This window comes from Globicephala melas, chromosome 13 (genome assembly GCF_963455315.2).
Source record: "Globicephala melas chromosome 13, mGloMel1.2, whole genome shotgun sequence".
NCBI lineage: Eukaryota > Metazoa > Chordata > Mammalia > Artiodactyla > Delphinidae > Globicephala > Globicephala melas.
The window spans coordinates 55,948,681-55,965,521 of NC_083326.1; the positions used below are offsets into that span (position 1 = coordinate 55,948,681).

General features: G+C 40.3%; 1 protein-coding gene across 9 annotated transcripts in view; it reads right to left on the reverse strand.

Moving 5' to 3' along the window:
• The window catches only part of DLGAP1 (DLG associated protein 1), a 1,249,700-nt gene that overhangs the window by 540,207 nt on the left and 692,652 nt on the right, over window positions 1-16,841 (reverse strand). For 8 of the 9 annotated variants that reach the window (XM_060310335.1, XM_060310340.1, XM_060310341.1 and 5 more), the window contains one exon: window positions 10,787-10,900. The gene's annotated coding sequence lies outside the window, so the exon portion shown is untranslated. The remainder of the gene's footprint in view (window positions 1-10,786; window positions 10,901-16,841) is intronic. The other variant, XM_060310339.1, reaches the window with a different exon arrangement.

A 16,841-nucleotide genomic window follows, 5' to 3' on the forward strand; every position in this document is an offset into this window, starting at 1 on the left:
ATACAAACCTCATATAATTCTAGGGCAAAAGTGGCTTTCCAAGAGAGCCAGGCATTGTACTAATGTCTGGGAAAAAGTACTCACTTAAAACCCTACTTTAAAGTATCCTGCATTCAGAATGAAATGAAGAAAATAGGGGCATATCTCGTTTTATTGTGCTTTGCTTTACTGCACTTCCCAGATATTGTGTTTGTTCTTTTTTTTTTTTTTTTTTTTTAACAAACTGAACATTTGTGTCAACCCCAGCTGAGCAAGTCTACTGGTGCCACTTTTCCGATAGCATTTGCTCACTTTGGGTCTCTGTGTCACACTGTGGTAATTCTCACAATGGTGGTATTTCTAACATTTTCATTATTACATTTGTTAGGGTGATCTGTGATCAGTGATTTTTGACGTTACTACTGCAACTTGCTGAAGGCTCAGATGATGATTAGCCATTTTTTTTTAGCAATAAAGTATTTCTTTTATGAAGGTCTGTACTTTTTTAGACATAATGCTATTGCGCACTTACTAGACTACAGTATAGTGTATGTAACTTTTATATGCACTGGGAAACCAAAAACCTCATGTGACTCACTTCATCACGGTATTTTCTTTAATGCAGTGGTCTGGAACCAAACCCTCAATGTCTCTGAGGTCTGCCCATAACATAAAATGAAGATGTTAAGATGAATAAAATCAAGTACTTTTATTTGCTTCGTGCGATACACTCTGCATTATGAGGTACTATGAGGGATACAAAAACATGGGAAAGACTCATTCCTGTCATCTAAGAGTTTAAAATTTTTAATACAATAAAATATATGTGCAGTTAAAGGTAGCTGACATACTCATTACATATCTACTGAGCGTTTACGAGGTACCAGGCATTGGTAACGCAAAGATGATTTTATCTAACATGAACTCTGTGAGCCTTCCTTTCCCATCTTTGAGATGTAGTTAGAAACATCCCAAGAAGATTTTCTGAGAATCCTATGTGAATCACTGCACAGTGATCTGAAATATAACAGAGTGCCGATACCCTAAGAGCTCTGAGCAGAGGCCATAATGGTATGGAGGACAGGCATACTCTTCCAGGAAGATGACACCAGAGGACTGTCTAGAAGGAGATTTGTGAGGCAGAGAAATGCAGTAAGGACATCCCATGCAGAGAGGACAGGAAATGCTCCATGGCCAGGGCTCATGAGGGGAGCAATTCACATCCCTCACCCTCTGCTCCACTCACCATCTGATCGTGCTTCTCCCCACCCCCTACTTAAGAATCTTGAATAAGCTTTTGTCCACTGGGTGAGATCAATGGAATCTTTCACCATCTAATCGCAGTTTACCCAGCTGTCTGGTTGCCATCATCTCTTTTACACACGGCCACAGAGGGTACCATGCGACAGTGGTGAAGGGTTCAGGTTTTGGAGTTAGACAGAATTTTCTACTTAGTTGCTGTGACCTTCGGGGAGTTATTCAAACTCTTGAACGATCCACTTTTCTCACTTGCAAAGGAGGAGTAATAACAGCACCTACCATTTGAAATTGGTTATAGTAATGAAATGAAATAGCGTGCTTAACATGGCATCGGGTACATAAGGACTCAGCGAACAGCAACTATTAAAAATATATCAGGAATGGTATTTTGAGGTTAATCTAAGGACGGCTTGCAAAATGGAATCTGGGAATGAGGTCAGCGTGAGGCACAAAGCTTGGTAAGGGTGCTTCTGCAGCGGCTGCGGCGTGAGGCAGACCAGTGATGGTGGAGAGCATGTCAGGACTGGAGGGATTCGAAACACCACCAGGACCTAGGGATGGGCTAGATTAAGTAGGAACGGAAAGATGCCTCCAAGATTTTGACACTGAGCAAACGGTGGTCCAATTTTTAAAGAATGAATAAGTCACGTGAGATGGGCTGACTGACTTTATCATTTCACAACTTGTAATTATACAAGCTTATGAAACAGATACCATATTGAAAAGAAATCGCTTCCTTTAGAATTAGGACATAACCACATTAATTACATTTGCTAGACTGAATCCTGGAACTTCCTTTTTCGCCTTCATGACGAAAACCATCCCTGTTCTCCTGGACTCTCTTTGATTAAGGAGTCAGGCTCCTCGAAGCCTCAGGGCCTCCCCCTTAGGTTCACCCTGGTTGGACTTGCACCATCCAGTCGTACCAAGAATCTTGCTAAGTCAGTTTAGACAGAACTCCCCACCCTCCATAACTGATCACCCTTGATATCTGATCAAATTCTTCACCTTCCACCCTTAGTATCTGATCACCCTGGTCTGCCTTTAGCAAGAATCCTACTAGGTCTGTTTAACCAGAATCTTCTCTTGCTTCTGAGGTTTCCTCTTAGTAATTGCCATCCGCTGACTCCCACCCTGCTCCTTGGCTATAAATCCCTACTTGTCCATGTTTTATTTGGAATTGAAACCAGTTCGTTACCGAGGTCTGTTTGGCCCTGTTGCAATAGTCCTGAATAGAGCTGTTTTAAACTGCTTTAACCACTGTCTAGCTCTGATTTTCTTTGAACTTCCCAGCTAATTCCTTCTTCTCCTGCCTCCTAACTGAGGGCCTTCCATGGAGTTCAGTCCATAATTCTTCTCTTTTTCTGTTAACCGTCTCCCTGGGGTGGGAGGTTGGTGGGCAGGGTTCATCGTATTAAAATCCTATTGGAACTCAGGCCTCCCGTTTACCTGCCCAAGACACCTTCCTTCATATTCTAACTATGCAATATTTCCCATACCTAGAAATAGGTTCGAGTGAAAAATAATGACAATAAAAGTATCAGGAGAGAAGCAGTAATTTACAGGTCAAGAAAGAGATACATTACTCAAGCTTTTAATACCAATGCACATGTTATTTTGCCAGTAACTTTTCTTAAATAAAAATGGACCAAAATATATGAAACCATCCATGTGTCCCCTCATGAAATATTTTCTTATGTGTAACATTTAGAGTTTCTTGATCCCCAAAGGAGATTAAAATACATACCCAGTTAAGCCCCACTATAAGCTGCCGTTTGAAACATTTGAGTTTCTTATTACTTAAGACCCAGGAAGTCTTTGATTAGGAAAGCTGCCTTGCCAGGAAAGTGATTTTTCTTTCCCCAGGAGACAATATTAAAGAGGGCAATACTGCTGAGAGCTGTGTGTGCCAAAGGCAATACGCTGTATTTGTCAACAAATTCAATGTCTGCATGGAGAGGAGAGAACATCTCAGCTGTTCTACAGTGGATCGTCCCTGCATGTCATTACACGCAACACCTACGACACACCACCACTAACGACAAAATGCAAAAAAAAAAAAAACCCAAAACCATACAGGGAATTGAATAGTGTGGCCAGAAACCCAAACACATTAGACAACATCAGAGCATAATGCCTGATCGCCACACTCTGACTGCAATCACCCGACTAGCTGGGAATTCACGTTATTAGATGGGTGATATGGGACTTTATTCAACAAGTTCATTCAAGTTTACCAAAGATGGTGGTGGGGGGAGTGATCTCATAGATGACTCCCAGGTTTCCAACGGAAGCAACTGGGTGTGTGGGTCATGGTGACATAGATGGGGACAGAAAAGAGCAGAGGAGGGAGGAGAAGATGGGAGGGGGCGTTTATGCGCTGAGTGTTGGAAGTAAGAGGTTGGCGTGACCGTGAAACACCAGTGGGATGTCTTCTTATTTCATACACAGGAACCTAAATGTGATCAATAATTCAGGGCTGGGTTATTAAAGGGAATGAATTTACGGTAATAATTCAAACTACATCATTCTTGCTTTGCTTTTGCTATTTAAACATTTAGCAATTATCTGAATCTACTTTAACTTATGGTTTGAATTTTCTCCTAAATCTAGTGTCACTATCACTCCAACTGGATCATCTCAAATTGGCCACATCCTTGCTTTCAAGTACAATCTATAAAATTGGGGTAATCCTGGCCCTCTTGTCCTGATAAATAAGTTTAAATTATCTCTTAAAGACCAGCTCTCTGCTTTTCCCCTGTAGGACAACCAGTAAGGACAGGTAATGCCGCAGTCAGGTGGTTCTGATTGCCATGGGTCTGTGCCCTGCTCTGCCATGTACTAGCTTTCTGTTCTTTGGCAAGTTCTTTAGCTTCTTTACGCCTCAGTCTCTTCATCTGTGAAACGGAGAGTACATTTCAGTCTTGGTTTATGGCTTAGTACATAATTTGAAAATATTATACAGGAACTTAAGGAGAATTGGTATTCTCCAATTGTTGGTTGAAAAAGTCCACTTATGACCATCAAATGAAGCTTCTTAGTGTGTGCTCATGTCTTCTATGTCTTCAGTGAGTTTTTTGTGAGTTTCCTCTATCATGGAGAAAAATATCTGGACATCTACCGACTGTGACGGTGGATTTGTCAATTTCTCCCTGAAGTTGTATAAAACATTCTCAAAGTTTAGAGTAAGGATTAAGGGAGGTAACTCAGGCAAGGTGCTCAAAACAATGCCTGGAGGGTAGCAGAATACGCCACCCCAAAATACGCCACTTTGGCATGAGGATTATTTAGAGTCAAGGGCATTTGAAAAACAGCAGGTACAAGTAGAACCTTGTGTTTTGACGTCCCCTTTGCTTCCTAAAAGCAGGAGATAAACCTCCCATGTGACAGATGTCCTCCCTGTACTGGGAGGAAAGAAACATTGCTATCACCAGAGTGGAGGATGAGAGAATTCTGTACAAAGAGATCTTATCGAAATAACTCATCCTCCTTTAGCCTCCCTGTATATTTTAGTTACGTTGCCACAATTCCGCCTCTTTGTTCAACCTAGTATATAAACACGTAGGTCCTGCTACTTCTTTGGGTCTTTATCTCCTTATGAAGACCCCATGTCACAGAAAACTTATATTAAATAAATTTGTGTAATTTTCTGCTGTTGTTCTTTCTTACATCGATTTAATTTTCAGGCCCAGCCAAAGACCCTGAAAGGGCTGACATAAAATTATATCTCCCGTGTATGGGCACAAACCTGAGTATTTAATGTATGTTTGCTTTTACGTTTTTAATCATAAATAAATACAAAGACCTCAAACATTTGAAGAGCCAGAGAGAAACGCATTGTGTATCACTACAATTATTTTGTCGGATTTGTCCATTATTTGATTTATAATTCCCAGATCCTCTTGGGATGGTAAAAAAAAATGCCAGCCCTAATGCTGGTTGTTTAAAGTGGTATCATCTTTTCCGTAAACGTAGCTTTTAAATAAATATTTTAGGTGCAAATTCCCAGCACATGATGAAAATGCAGCGAGAATGAAATAAACTCGGCCAACGTGCCTTTCATTCTTTTCTTTTTTTCTTATACTTCTCATCAAGCTGAGGTCTTGTTACTACATAGTAAATGCTGTCCTTGGGTATTCTTATAGTGTCAACAAATACTAAAAAAATGTGAGTTGTGATAAACTCTATTATATTCTGTTTAATAAAAGAATTATTCTATCATACAACAGAGAATATGTGTCTTTCAGAGAGTATTTAATAGATCTTTTCATTAAAAGAAGGCCAAGTTTGGTAATAATTGGTCTATGTAGAAATAACTATACTATCGTGAATGACTGGGCTGTCTAAGTAAACAGTATCACACCATCACCTCCACCACTACCATCACCAGCACTGAGTGTGTATGTGTGTATACATATACGTATATATATTGCTCTCTCCTAGAGTTTGAAACAGCTTCATCAGTATGATTTTCATCCAGATGGTCATATGGCTCTGAGACACGACAAACACAACATCCCACAATTAGATTTTAGTTATCTTACAGGTGTCTAAAATAACCAATGTACTCAAACAGCACCAGCAGTTCTTGGCTCTAAATTACTTCTGATGAAAAAGCATAGAAGAATAAAATATAGTAAGCTTTATCTCAAAAGACATTAACTTGCAGACGATTTATAAAATACTGAAAGAGTAAAGAAGAAAACAGGATGAAATCCTCTGCTAAGAGAGGTGAAATAGTCCACCAAAACCTTATTGATCTACCCCTATTAAGGAGAAAGCGCTGGATCTCTGCTGAGGTAGGACTGGGGTTAACCAATATCAAAGTGACAATTCAACCTCAAAAGAAATGAATAAATTTAAACAGCAGAAAAATATACAATATTTGCATGAATTCTGTAGTAAACGAATCATCTATTGACCAAAATTTAATTTCTTTTGCCTCTGGGAGTAAGGCTGCAGCAGACAAATTGGCTATAAACATAATTTTTCAGAGGACAAGAAAAAAAAATAAGGAATACCTTTGAACTTACTGCAATCATATACAAATCAAGAGCATATAAGTATTTATTCAGACTCAACCAATGTCTTGAAGAATCTTTCACTTCTGTCCTAACGGTGGCCACATAACAAGACGTAGCCAGAATGCGATTTGCAAACTTTAAGCTTTGACACTGAGGGAGTCGGTCTTGATGATGAAAAGGGCCTTGTTTGCTCTATGTAAATCGCTCACAATGCATGGAACCAGATATCCTGTCTAGCTGAAAGCCTACGGTTGAATTTTCCCATTAGTCTTGCCAACTCTCAGATGACTAAATTACAGATACATTTTCCAAACTGGGTTCATCTTTTAGAGTCACAGATAAACATTTCTTAGCCTTGTAGAATTACAGTGGAGAAGAAGAATGGAATCTCCATTAACCTCTAAAACCATGGTTTGGGCTCTGGTCGGCTTAGAGGCCTGGACAGGTCTTTAGACATCACTATGCTCAGCAGGTAAGTGCTGGATAGCTTTCAGATTATCCCTAGTCTTTAAAGCAACCTGGCAGATGATAACAACACTGCTCCCATTTTACAGATGAAGATACTAAGGTCCATAGAGGGGTGCGCTGAATTCTCCAAGCTCAGAGTGTTAATAAGTGAAAGAGCTGGGATTTGAGCACAGATTTTTCTGTATCCAAAACCCTGCTCTTTCAACTTCACTGCCAAATAGGTGACGTATTAGTTGAGGAATTGACACTCATACTGTCACGCCTGATTTGAAGGAGCATTTCATATGACCTGCATCCTGAGATTGCAAGATAAGGAACTAGAATAATCCTTTAGGGACATTTACCCTAAATCCTTCTTTTTAAAATGGAGGTAGCTGAGGCCCAAGGACTCAACCAAGGATGTACATCAAGGTAGTAACAAAGTTGGAACTAGATTCTTTTCTTGAAGCTTAACGTTAGGCATGCCACAGGAGGACGTGACAATTTTAATTTTCTACCGTTTAAGTGAATGATGAAATACATTTTTGAGATTCCTGTTTTCATTCATTGCTATTATTTATGCTAATACATAATATAAGAGGCTCTTTCAAAGGTGCGTTTTGAAGTTGATGCCACTACAGAACCCAGAGCGGAAAGAAATACGTGGGAACTTGGTTTAAACACACACAGAATAAATTTCACACTGAGCTCTAAAAGCGGGCCTTCAGCCCAATTTCTGGAAAAAAATCAAAGAGCAGGCAGAAAACAGACAGGAGGAACAGTTATTTTAGCACGAAAAGTAGGATAAATTTACCAAGCCAATCATGGGATGATGTGTGCAGATAAAAGATGCAGAGAGAAAATTTGCCACATTGATACACGAACACATTTGGATGCGAGAAAGCAAAAAACCAGAAAGCACAATTGTCCGAAACGTGAATAAACATTCGAGTGATGCCGCAGCTGCAAAAATTTAAACTCCAGGAAGAGACATTCGCAAAGGAACTTATTAACTGGATGCTCGCGGTTTCACATAGCCAGTGGCTCTTTTATAAAGCAAAACGTACAATCCGTCTCGATAGAAATTATATCTCCCCCCCCGTTGTACTCAACCAAATGGCAAAAAGTCCTTTTTGAAAGACTCTGCTTATGAAAGAGCACGATACTATTGACACCCAGACGCTCAGGCTCTGAGGAGTTATTCCACCTAATCAAATGCCTGATATATCGAATGTGGTCTTCTACAATAAGGAGGTTTTCACGGGATGGTAATTAGTCTTCCCCTAATGGCAGTTTCTTTGGAGAGCAGTTTCTTTGTAGGCGTTAAGTTCCTTGCTGAAACCAACCACTGCTTGCCAAACCTGTCTATCTGTTCCTCCCACCTTCCCTCCCTCCCTTCACTTCTATCCATCCAGCCGTCCATCCATCCATCCAACAAATATTTATGAGTCTATAACACAGTGGGGGATATAAAAATGTATCAAAAAGCTTACTGTTGGGGACTTTATGACGCTAAGGTGGTCTCCGACCAGAAGACAGACCCTGTTCTTAATCTAGTACACCTCTCCACAATGGTGCATGCCGGCAAGTGAGTCCTTTTATTGCGGTCTTTGAGTTCAAACTGCAATGTAGGAACTGTAGTGCCGGACTGGATCATTTGTTTTACAGAATGGTTCTCAAAGGAAGGTTCCTGCACCAGCAGCAGCCACACAGCCTGGGAACTTCTTAGCAATGCAAATTCTTGGGCCTTGTCCTAGACCAACTTATGTTTGAGAACCCAAATGCATCCAAATCACTTGGAAGACTTGATACATCACAGAATTTGCGGTACTAACCAAGGGTCTAGACCACTGGTGAGTGAAGTCAAGGGGTAAGAAATAAGTCGAAAACTTAGAGTGGCAGGTTTTAAATGTCTGATTAAGAAGTTTGGACAATGATAAGTTGGTCAATTAGGAAATAATTTCCGAGGAAAGAGCAGAAATGGTCAGAACTTTTATTTAGGAGACCTTGGAGTCTCATGAGACCACAGAAAGGAAGACAAATGAGAGGCGAAGGCACTGTTCAGGTGAGAAGACACAGTCATTGACTCTTTCTGTGATGACCCAGGAACTTATCAGGCCTCAGATGAACTGGGACCATTCGCTCAGTCTGCATCCTGAGCTCAGGATGAGGGCTGCTCTAGGAAGTATCTCTCCACTGTTGTGGGATTCTCTTCATTCTATAGTTTGATTCTGTCCAGTTTGGGGATTTCTGCCTTGCCACCTGTCACTGCTTCCTTGGTTCCCCTGCCCGGCCTCTTTCTGCTACCCTTTTCCTTCCTCCCCCCATTTTCATTTCCTTCATTAGGAATTTGCATGTTAATTGCATCAGTTGAAATGTTTGCTTGTTCATTTGTTTTCACAGCTGCTCCGTAGAGAGCTCACCAATTACATTCCTCCTCTGAACAAAGGCTCTTCTAGGTCACAACACAACCACAGCCTTTACCTGGCTTCCTTTTCATCTGTTGAATATCCTCATGCCGAAAACAAACAAACAAACCCTGATTCACTTTAACGTGTTAAATCTGTTGCCAGCTGACCATCCTCAGAACTTTATGCTCAGACGTGCATAATTTGTCACGCCTTTCACACAAATAATGACACTGCTAATGAGGTTGTTTCCAAATAGGAAAGACAATACTTATATTTTTGTGTTTCCACAGATACCTTCTTGTACGTAAATCAATATACGGTGAGTAATAAGTACAGGTACTATAAACTATTATTCTATTATCTCTGTTCCAATATTTTGGTCATACTTCAAGTCTTACTATATATAATATCCAATGCACACGTGGGCCAAGATGTACTTTTCACTCTGAACATGGACAATTTATTGATGAAGAAGTCAGTTTTGAAACAGACTTCCCTTTGGTTCTATGCCATTTGGATATCACACTTCAATGCCTTTAAAACATAAAACGTTTTCTTCCTGGAAATAGTTCATTTAGGAGGATCATGTGATTTATTTGATGATTGAAAATAAAGTAAAAAGAACTACAACAGACACCTCTGGTTCCCTGCATCACACCCCCTTGGTTCACCTCTGATTTCAGCCATAGCTGCACAGATGGACGGTTCTGTGCCAGCTCAGATTCTCTTTGCCTTTGCAGTGTCTACCACAAGTGACAAGTGCCAGCAGAGCCCAGAACTGTGGGAGTTAATGGCCCAGGAGCAATCCACAACCGAGGGGAAAAAGCCAGTGGATAAACCTTTGGCCACACATCCTTCAGGCAGAAATTCCAGGAGGGATCCCAGATCCCCTCAGAAGTCCCAGGGGGACCACGTTCCCATGTCCACCGTGAAGAACTCATTCACCTGCTCTTACTTTGGTCTTTGCTTCTTCCCCCATTCTCTCTCCCCAATGCTCGGGATCAGCTCCCCAATAAAGGAGCATGCCCAAGTAGTTGCCCCAGGCAAGCAACCAAAGCAAACACGATCGATTGTTAACATATTCAGCGATATCAATCCCCTTCAGATCTGACACCACGTAGGTAGTATCTTTGAGTTTTCCACTGTCGGGACCTTTCTTGTTTCTTTCCATAAACTACACAATAAAATGAAAGGAGCAGAGATCATAGCATTGCCTCAAGTGTTTCCGTTGCCGTTCTTACCTCACACAGATCAAGTTGATCAGTCTCTGGTGATAAATTCAAATCCGTCCAACACTCCAAGAGAAAAGAAGCTGACGCTATGTCATCTCCTCCCACAATTCCACGCCTAACCTAAAGCACAACATTCTAGCCCGCAGATTTACGAAAGTGGCATCGGCCCGCTCTGCCGCTGCAGATCAACACCAAGAATAAAGATGAAACATATCAAACACATCTGGCCCAGATTCTGAACAGGCGACTAAGGAGTTAAAACAACACAGACTTGAATATGTCAGCAGCCTATTAATACGCCTGGAATTACAAGCCAGAAATACTTTCATTAAACTCCACCATACAATCAAAAAAGAAAAAGTTACTTTACACAGGGTGACTGAAAAGGAAGCTGTAGAGATACGTGATTTAAGGGAAAAGGAGACAGTTTTACCTTTGATGATCAATTTTCCATTCTTTTTGCTTCTAAAGCAGGAAAAGATCCAAACGTTGCAGTTTTCTTTTTTTTTAACCCGATGTCTCTCTTGGTATGTGCTGCTCAACTGTTCTGAAACACAATTAAATGCAATAATTAGATGCAGTAACTACCCTGAAACAAAAAGATACTTAAGAAGGTTGCCTAAGAACCACCCGGGCAGCCATTAAATTTAATGATGTGAGAAGAGCGTTTCACAGAAAATTCGTGTGGCAGGGCTCTTGCAGGGTGTTCCCCTTTATTTTTATGCTTTTCAGAAAAGAAAATCAACTATACAAATAAAAAACAATATCCCCGTAATAAATAGGTTTGCTGTTCTACAATCTACTTTTCTACTATTAGCATTTATATCCTCTTTAAAAAGCAATAAAACGCAAGCACTGATCATGTGATTTTGTAAGACATATTACACACACAAGACTGTGTTCACTTCCTGTGCATTATTTGTTTTAACAACACTGCAACTGAGCAGCTGTGACTAGAAAAAGGGGTTAAAAAATATTCTTTCCAGGGTAGTTCTTTTGATATCACAGGAGGACACCAATTATGGCAGAATCTTTCCAAGGGCATTACTAGGTGCTGACTGATGCCTAAACCAAAGCATTACCCCCAATTAGTAACAATACTTTCTCATGAAAGCGATAAAATGGAACTTCTAATTGGGCGCAGACTTAAGGAGGGGGGTACCTAGTATAACCACATCACATGTTTTATGCTGTCATTTTCCTTTCTGAAAGGTCTCGGAGACAAGGACTTGTGTTACATGCAAAAGTGACTGGTGTTGAAAAATGAAGGTATCAACAGAATTCTGTTTCTGTTTGCTTCTAAGCAATATGATTTTGTGGCCCTCAGTAGCACATTCAAATAGCATCAGAGGGAATAAGAAAAACAGTCAATCTAAGTATTAGGCAGAGGTGGAGGGATATTCAGAATTGAATCTGGGGGTGAGTAATTTCTTACCTCCTAATTATTTGCAAGAATGATAGTGCTTGAAGAAATGGAGAAATCATTTCACAGAAGAGGAATTAGAGGCCAGAAGAGGTGACAGGGCTTGCCTAATTTTATTAAGTTAAGAGACACAAAGGCAGAATGACATCTCAGAATCTCTGCCTCAAAGTTCAACCCCTTTCAAAACCCACAACACTGTATTTGTTTCCAAAAAGAACGCTGGTCATTCAAAAAATTCGGGGTTAATACAATTCTCTGCAGAAGTCGTTCCAGCGATAATTTGAGGCTGGCAAGGTTGACAAGTTAAGAATTAGAACGCTGTAGGTGGTAAAAAGCAAGAACAACAGTAGCACAAAAACATCATGTATTTTCAGAGCACATAAAGCACCTTGGGAATATTATATTTTCACGTGCATCTCATCTACCTATGTTATAAAAGATAAAAATGGTTTTCCATTATCAAAACCTTTCAGGTATAATTATCATTATGAGCCCTGGCTTATGTATGATTATTGTGTTAAATATTCTTAATAGTGAAGGACACTAGACAAACTGAATTTTTCCCTACATATATGAGAAATAGGTTACTCAAGGAGATGCTAAAAACTTTACTTTCTAAACATGTGGAATTGACCATTTATTCATTTATAAATATGGAGAATCTATTTTGTGCTAGATATTGTTAATTTTCCATAGGAAAAAATGAAAATATTATGCGGTTTTTGACCGAGACACCCACATATACAATAAAAATCAATTTTATTACAACTGGGATGTTTTCTGAATTAAATAATATTTAGGAAACGAATCTCTTAAGCAATGGGAGGGGTCTTAAATGTCATCTAATCCAGCAGTTCCCAAGTGTGGTTGATCATCTCAATTGTCTGGAAAGTTCGTGAAAAATACAAACTATAGAATTTCATGCAAGACCTATTAAATCAGACTATTCATGGGTAGATTCAGGGTAATCTGCATTTTGCAAACGCTCCCAGGTTCATTCTCCTGATCAAGCAGGTTTGGGAAACTTACTGATTCTTGCCTAATTTCCTTATTCTAGAGATGGAGGAACTGAAACTAAGGAATGACTTGCCCAAGGCATTTGTTGTTTGGTGACAGAACTGAGATTAGAATGCAGAATTCCTGATTCACTTTGTTATAAAGCAGAAACTAACACACCACTGTAAAGCAATTATACTCCAATAAAGATGTAAAAAAAAAAAAAAAAAGAATTCCTGATTCTTGGGTATATTTTTCCCTTCCCTCACCCCAACAGTCCCTTTTAAACTTTTTCTTCCTGCCCTTTTTCTATCACTGAGTAACCATATTTAGTCTCTATATCTGCGAAAGAATGAGAGCAAAGGAAAGGTAAAAAACAAAAATACAAACAAAAAAATACACAAAACCCAAAAAAACAACAAACAAAACACCCTGACACACACACAGAGGCATCTGAACTTAAGTAGTCTGATTTCAATGGTGTGCTCTTCCCCACTGCACTGGGCTGTGCTAGAGTAACTACTTAGGGGTGTCTGCTCAGCCCTGTCCTCTAGGATCTGCCCAGCCTTCCACCACCTTCCCCAACCTTCAAAGGTGCCCTCTGTCCATCGTGTGTCATTGAATCCTCATCCCTGTTCGTCGTTGGCTGTGGGGCGCTAAGGGGAGCTCACTAAGAAAGTGACATGTAACCAAAACCTTGAAAGACGTGAGGGGGTTAGTCATGTGCACGAGAAGCGTGTTCCAGGCAGAGGGAATGGCCAACGTTAGGGCCCTGAGGCAGGAGTGTTCCCAGGGGCTGTTCCTGGAATTGCTAGGGGGTCAGTGGGGATGGAGTAGCGCTGGCAAGTACAGGATTAGTAGCAGAGAAATGGTGCCATGGGGAGGTGGAGGGAAGGACGGACCCAGGGCAGCTCAAGGCTTTCTGGCTTTTACTCTGAGTGAAATGGGGTCCACCACAGGAGCCTGAGCTCAGAATTGACACAGCTTCTGTTTCAGTAGCCTCATCCTGGCTGCTGGTTGGGAGGAGACCACAGGGGAGGCCAGGATGGAGCAGGTGGAAAGCTCGTCTTCTTGGCGAGAGGAGATGTTGGCTCAGACTCAGGTGGTGCTGGTGAGGAGGCATCAGATCCAGGCTGGGTTTCTTTTGAAGGAGAGTCAACAGGATTTCCTGATGGAGTGGGTGGAGGGGGTAAGGAATGAGGGAGGCAAGGATGACCTCAAGGTTTCTAGCCCACACAACCGGAAGAGGACATTACTACCTATCACTTAGATGAGAAAGCATGTGGCTAGAGAAGACTTCTGGGGAAAAAGGATGAGCTTAATTTAGCCATATTGACTTCGAGAGGTCAGTACCAAGTGGGCTTCTCATGCAGGAGGTTGGACATATAATACTGGAATGGAAGCTCCCAGAAGACTTTCTGGCCTCCCATGGAAAACTGGTAGTATTCTTATTATCACCCACCACAGATGATTATGTGAATACTAAACAATAATACATGTAAAACACAGTAACTGGCACATAAAAGAACGCAGTGCATTTTAATTCCCTTCTGTTTCCTGCTTTTATTTTCAAATATTTATTTCTCTTTTGACTATAAGATTTAATTCCCTTCTGTTTCCTGCTTTTATTTTCAAATATTTATTTCTCTTTTGACTATAAGATTAAGTCTAGCAGACGTAGAGAACGGACTTGAGGACACGGGGAGGGGGAAGGGTACGCTGGGAAGAAGTGAGAGTGGCATGGACATATATATCCTACCAAACGTAAAATAGATAGCTAGTGGGAAGCAGCTGCATAGCACAGGGAGATCAGCTCTGTGCTTTGTGACCACCTAGAGGGGTGGGATAGGGAGGGTGGGAGGGAGACGCAAGAGGGAGGGGATATGGGGATGTATGTATACGCATAGCTGACTCACTTTGTTATAAAGCAGAAAGTAACACACCATTGTAAAGCAATTATACTCCAATAAAGATGTTAAAAAAATTAAATTAAGATTAAAAAAAAGATTAAGTCTACCTTTGTGTGAAAAAATCAATTTTCTGCAAGACATAATAAAAACCATGCTCTACATTTTGGCAGTCCTTTCTAAAATACAGTGAAAATAATCGCCTGATGAAATATTAATAATGCTACTCAATAAGTCATAAAGCAGAACTTTCAGGGAGCAAGGTAAATTTTCGTTGGGGCACGAGCTGAAAGATCTAAAGTAAAAATAAAAACAGAACTGGAATAAATCCACAGACCTAAAAAGTCACTCAACTTCTCTCAAATCCACCTCGATTTTTAGCAATGATTAATTGTCCTTCGGTATAAAGAAGATGCAGGAGTGTGGGAGAGATGATCATTCGACCACAGGTCCTCGTGGTGCACAGCTGAGGAAGCACAGAGGGGAGCTCTGGAAATTCTAGAAAGAATCCTTTGAAGTCTACAATTTTATCTTTAAAATGAGTTTCTTGATTTACAAACGCCTCTTCAACTAAACACAGTTTAAAATAGAAACCCCGTAAGTTCAAACCCTGAATCTAGTTTTTCTCAAATGACTCGATGTCTTCTTCTTTACCAGTTGACCACTTGAACATCCGATCAAAGGTCCTACCTCAAGCCAACTTACCTCCGAAGTCCCTCAGTGTTTAATTTAATTTCTAATTTAATTTAATTTCTAGCTTCCATTGGAAACTTCATTGCCTTCAAGGTCAAATCCTCAAACGGGGAAGAGAGAAAAGTCAGTGATAAAAGTGATTTACTTTGAAGTGTGAACAATGTAGAGACCGGACACTTTCAAGGGATATTTACATTTTAAAGATGCACTTCACACTGTCTAGATGACCTTAATGTGTAAGGAACAACGCTCCTAAGGGAGAAATCTATCACTCTCTGTTAAGAAGGCCCTTCTACCCCAATCCACTTGATATAATGAGTCTTAACCTATTTCTGAACAAGTGCACATTTTTTTTTTAGTTGAAGGATAGTTGCTGCACAACACTATGTAAGTTAAGGTATACAATACAGTGATACACAATTTTTAAAGGTTATACTCCATTTATAGTTATTGTAAAGTATCTGTTATCCTCCCCATGTTGTACAATCTATCCTTGTAGCTTATTTTACACCTAAGTTTGTACCTCTTAATCCCTCACCCCTCTATTTCCCCTCCCCACTTCCCTCTCCCCACTGCTAACCACTAGTTTGTTTTCTATATCTGTGAAGCTGCTTCTTTTTTGTTATATTCACTAGTTTGTTGTATTTTTAAGATTTCATATATAAGTGATATCATACAGTATTTGTCTTCCTCTGACTTATTTCACTTAGCATAGTGCCCTCCAAGTCCATCCATGTTGCTGCAAATGGCAAGCTTTCATTTTTTATGGCTGAGTAGTATTCCGCTTTGTATATGTGCGTATATATCATATATATATGCACATATACACCAATATACCACATCTTCTTTATCCATTCATCTCTTGATGGACACCTAGGTTGCTTCTATATCTTGGTTATTGCAAATAATGCTGCTATGAACACTGGGGTGCATGTATCTTTTTTGAATTAGTGTCTTTGGGGTTTTTTTGATATATACCCAGGAATTGAATTGCTGGGTCATATGGTAGTTCTATGTTTAGTCTTTTGAGAAACCTCCACACTGTTTTCCACAGTGGCTGCACCAATTTACATTCCCAGCAACAGTGTACAAGGATTTCTTTTTCTACACATCCTCGCCAACATTTGTTTTTTGTGTTCTTTTTGATGATAGCCATTCTGACAGGTGTGAGGTGCTATCACATGTGGTTTTGATTTGCATTTTCCTGATGATTAGAGATGTTGAGTATCTTTCCCTGTGCCTGTTGGCCATCTGCATGTCCCCTTTGGAAAAATGTCTATTCATTCCTTCTACCCATTTTTTAATCAGGTTGTTTGTTTTTGCACACAATTTTTTTGTGTGTGTTTTTTTTTTGCGGTACACGGGCCTCTCACTGTTGTGGCCTCTCCTGTTGCGGAGCACAGGCTCCGGACGCGCAGGCTCAGTGGCAATGGCTCACGGCCCCAGCCACTCCGCAGCATGTGGGATCT